Here is a 5,000-nt window from a genome sequence, read left to right as displayed (position 1 = left end):
ATCCAAGTAACGTGGGTACGATCTAAGGAACCATAACTGATTTAATGAGCCATTCGCGGTTTCACCTTAATGCGGCTTGTACTGAGACATGCATGGCTTAATCTTTGAGACAAGCATATGACTACTGGCAGGATCAACCAGGGAGCTGCGTCAACTAGAGCTGAGCAGCCGGCCGCCCGGGAGTGTGTCCCGGGGGCCCGCGCGAACACGCAAGCGTCCGCTCAATTATTCTGCAAACAGGAGGAGGCTGAGCTCCCCTGCACAACACACCTCGAAACCCTCTCAGGTCCCGGCGGCGCGCAGCGCCGTCCTAAGTACTTGGTCGGGTTCGAGAGAGGCGCAATCGCCCGGAGTTAGGCGAGTAGACGCTTTAGGTGCGACCACCCGTGCTCCCAACTGAGCTTGCCGCTGCCGACAGAGGCCCGGGAGCGTGCTGTCGTGGCATTGCCGGCGGGAGACAACACGCGCCACCTACGGTGACCGGCAGCTCCAACGCCAGCGCCACAGAAGGACAAAAGCCCCACTTGGGTGCCGAAGCGAACTCTCCCAGCACAGCGCACGCGCCAACACGTCCGCACAGCTGCGATACAAACCACCTGCGAGAACCGCTGGGGCGACCGAGCAGCAGACGGCGTCGCGGCGCCGAGCGCCGGGCGGCGGCGCATCCTCAGCGCACACAGTCCTCAATCGGACCAGCACACTGCAGATGGCCACCGCGCTTCGCACCGGGCCCGCGAGGACCTGCTTTGGCCGCAAGGCGCCGCGAGCAGGGGGCGCCGGCGCGCAGCTGCGCCGCCTGCCGCGTCCGTCGGCCGGCGCGCCTGCCACTGGCCGCCCCCACCAGCCGGCTGTAGCGCGTGCGCCCACGCACCGCGCTGCCAGCACGCCGGGCGGCCCCCCCTCACCGGCCGGGGACGGTCCCACCCAGCCACCGCCGCGTATCGCCTCACACCCAGATCCCCTTTCACGTTCGTGGGCATGGTGGGTCCCCTTTCACGTTCGTGGGCATGGTGGGTATCCCTGAAACAACCGGTTAATAGCTCGACCGATCGTCGCCAACACTGATTCACCTCTAGCGAGAACAACCGCACCACAACGGGTTACCTGTTGTTCATTTGCGTAACGTCACCAGCAAACGTAGACGTCCATCGCCATTTGCAACGAGTATTGCATGCCTGTGTCAGGTGTCACAACACACTACGTCTGCCCACATAGACGCAACAACATGTGCACGCCTCGAGAACACGTGGAAGGTAGCCCCCGTACGTATGCGGTGTCCATTGCGCGAACGACTGTCAGCCGGCCTCTGCAGGATGTCGCAGATGTGGAACGCGGTGCAACATGCTATCACGGTGTGTGAGAAGAGACGACTACGTCCGAATACACGCTCCACTACATCAACAGACTGCTCATGCTGATCGCCATCCAGGGCGTCCGTTCCTCCCACACGTCTGAATGGCGTACCACACTGCAATCCAGCTCTTATAGGGAGACGACACGTAGCTGCGTGCACAATATTTGGACTGTATGGTCTGCCGTTGCTAGGCGCAGTCGTCGTACGGTCACACATGTGCCACGATGTATCATTCAGTACATACGGACCAATGTGCAGTACAGTTTGTGGGTTTTGCGTACATCGGCGGACAGGTGACAGGCCGTACCACAACGTAGGCTGAGTACGTCGGCATGCGAAGGGCATTGAACATGCAAACTTCTCAACGACCAGCTTGCGAAGGCAGGGGGGAAGGGGGGGGGGGCATGTACGTCCTGCTGCTATCCACATTACAGTGTATAGCAGGAGCATGTGGAAAGTCAGCAACACCTGCAAGGTGTTTAACATGACGCGATACACAGGGGACCGGGCAGTGCGAATAGCGAACTATATTGCGAGGGTTGCGGTTAGGCAACACTACACTAATTTAACGAGTTGCATAACAATTACAGAGCAGGTTCAGCGACAACGTGCGTCAGGTTAAGGCGCAATATAGGTTAGGTTAAGGCACAACATGGGTTACGTTAAAGCACAAATTAGGTTACGTTAAAGCACAAATTAGGTTACGTTAAAGCACAAATTAGGTTACGTTAAAGCACAAATTAGGTTACGTTAAAGCACAAATTAGGTTACGTTAAAGCACAAATTAGGTTACGTTAAAGCACAAATTAGGTTACGTTAAAGCACAAATTAGGTTACGTTAAAGCACAAATTAGGTTACGTTAAAGCACAAATTAGGTTACGTTAAAGCACAAATTAGGTTACGTTAAAGCACAAATTAGGTTACGTTAAAGCACAAATTGGGTTACGTTAAGGCACAACATGGGTTACGTTAAGGCACAACATGGGTTACGTTAAGGCACAACATGGGTTACGTTAAGGCACAACATGGGTTACGTTAAGGCACAACATGGGTTACGTTAAGGCACAACATGGGTTACGTTAAGGCACAACATGGGTTACGTTAAGGCACAACATGGGTTACGTTAAGGCACAACATGGGTTACGTTAAGGCACAACATGGGTTACGTTAAGGCACAACATGGGTTACGTTAGAGGCACAACATGGGTTACGTTGAGGCACAACATGGGTTACGTTGAGGCACAACATGGGTTACGTTGAGGCACAACATGGGTTACGTTAAGGCACAACATGGGTTACGTTAGAGGCACAACATGGGTTACGTTGAGGCACAACATGGGTTACGTTGAGGCACAACATGGGTTACGTTGAGGCACAACATGGGTTACGTTGAGGCACAACATGGGTTACGTTGAGGCACAACATGGGTTACGTTGAGGCACAACATGGGCGTTGAGGCACAACATGGGTTACGTTGAGGCACAACATGGGTTACGTTGAGGCACAACATGGGTTACGTTGAGGCACAACATGGGTTACGTTGAGGCACAACATGGGTTACGTTGAGGCACAACATGGGTTACGTTGAGGCACAACATGGGTTACGTTGAGGCACAACATGGGTTACGTTGAGGCACAACATGGGTTACGTTGAGGCACAACATGGGTTACGTTGAGGCACAAATTAGGTTACGTTGAGGCACAAATTAGGTTACGTTGAGGCACAAATTAGGTTACGTTGAGGCACAAATTAGGTTAGGTTAAGGTACAATATGGGTTAGGTTAAGGTACAATATGGGTTAGGTTAAGGTACAATATGGGTTAGGTTAAGGTACAATATGGGTTAGGTTAAGGTACAATATGGGTTAGGTTAAGGCACAACATGGGTTAGGTTAAGGCACAACATGGGTTAGGTTAAGGCACAACATGGGTTAGGTTAAGGCACAACATGGGTTAGGTTAAGGCACAACATGGGTTAGGTTAAGGCACAACATGGGTTAGGTTAAGGCACAACATGGGTTAGGTTAAGGCACAACATGGGTTAGGTTAAGGCACAACATGGGTTAGGTTAAGGCACAACATAGGTTAGGTTAAGGCACAACATAGGTTAGGTTAAGGCACAACATAGGTTAGGTTAAGGCACAAGATAGGTTAGGTTAAGGCACAACATAGGTTAGGTTAAGGCACAACATAGGTTAGGTTAGGGCACAACATAGGTTAGGTTAAGGCACAACATAGGTTAGGTTAAGGCACAACGTAGGTTAGGTTAAGGCACAACATAGGTTAGGTTAAGGCACAACATATGTTAGGTTAAGGCACAACATAGGTTAGGTTAAGGCACAACATAGGTTAGGTTAAGGCACAACATAGGTTAGGTTAAGGCACAACATAGGTTAGGTTAAGGCACAACATAGGTTAGGTTAAGGCACAACATAGGTTAGGTTAAGGCACAACATAGGTTAGGTTAAGGCACAACATAGGTTAGGTTAAGGCACAACGTAGGTTAGGTTAAGGTACAACGTAGGTTAGGTTAAGGTACAACGTAGGTTAGGTTAAGGTACAACGTAGGTTAGGTTAAGGTACAACGTAGGTTAAGGTACAACGTAGGTTAGGTTAAGGCGCAATGTAGGTTAGGTTAAGGTACGATATAGCTGAGGTTAAGGTACAATATCGCTTAGGTTAAGGTACACATTGTTGTAGGGAAAGGTGTATTTGGGGGGGGGGGGCGGCAGGTTCGTTGATAGTGATTATCGTAAGTGCATGCCTGCGGGATCATCCGATTTGTCACGTCAGGATGCACTTGTGGCTCATGACAGGCGGCGCTCCGATTCCAAGGTTATGGCAGATGTGTGTCTTTCATTCCTGCCATTGTTTGTGTACTGTGACAGGAGGCAGTATTGTGATGTTGGGTGCACCCCTGTGTAGGACATGTGTGGGTGTTCGTGGCTTAACTGAGCAATGGCGGATGTCGGAAGGGTGGGATATTCTGTTTTGTGGGTGGACCTCCCGGTCTGGTTATGATAGTGTGGATTGTGTAATGTGGCGGAGAGGATGCACCGGATGTTCTTCCATGCTGGTGGTTAGATATTGTGTGTGTGCCTGTTAGAGGCAGAGAGTAGTGTGTGATAGTGTCTGGCTGACGTGTGGTTCTCATTGTGTGCAGAGTCTTTCAGCATGTATAGGGACGGTTGTATATATTATCTGTATTCTGATGGCTCTGCATCTATTACTAATCAGTGCCGTGTATACGGTTACTCTGGTTCCAGTCGAAACTGTTCTATCTCTGTACATTAGTGACACTGCGGCTCCACTATGTTGCTGCCCCTGTCGGCCGTTTCCCCCAGTGTATGGCTAGTGATTATCAGCAATCAGTCTATTAGTCAATACCGGTAGTGTGACGACTTCAAATGTCCGGGATGGGGGAAGCTAAACCCTTCCCGTGGGTCAGGGCCTAGAAAGACTCTTCCCACGCAGGAGGCTCGGACTGTCGTTACTCTTCCGAGAAATATATTTGCCCAGCGTTTTTTGTGACTGCGAGTGCGACGCCCACGGGTACCGACATGGATGGGGCGCTTCCTAGCTGATCGCTCGGCATGGGAATCAGTACAGTGAGCAATGCGATCGCGTCTGTAGCTTGTACGTGGT

At 51.1% G+C, this 5,000-nt stretch overlaps 1 non-coding gene across 1 annotated transcript in view; it reads right to left on the bottom strand.

Moving 5' to 3' along the window:
• Window positions 1-144, bottom strand: part of LOC126433969 (small subunit ribosomal RNA) — a 1,909-nt gene extending 1,765 nt beyond the window's left edge. Inside the window, exon 1 of the ribosomal RNA XR_007578885.1 lies at window positions 1-144. This exon is cut by the window's left edge and continues 1,765 nt beyond it. This is a non-coding gene — a ribosomal RNA (small subunit ribosomal RNA).
• Between the last annotated feature and the right edge of the window lie 4,856 nt (window positions 145-5,000).

Source organism: Schistocerca serialis, unplaced genomic scaffold (assembly GCF_023864345.2).
Source record: "Schistocerca serialis cubense isolate TAMUIC-IGC-003099 unplaced genomic scaffold, iqSchSeri2.2 HiC_scaffold_1178, whole genome shotgun sequence".
In the NCBI taxonomy this organism is placed as follows: domain Eukaryota; kingdom Metazoa; phylum Arthropoda; class Insecta; order Orthoptera; family Acrididae; genus Schistocerca; species Schistocerca serialis.
This window is presented reverse-complemented; position numbering and strand designations above follow the sequence as displayed.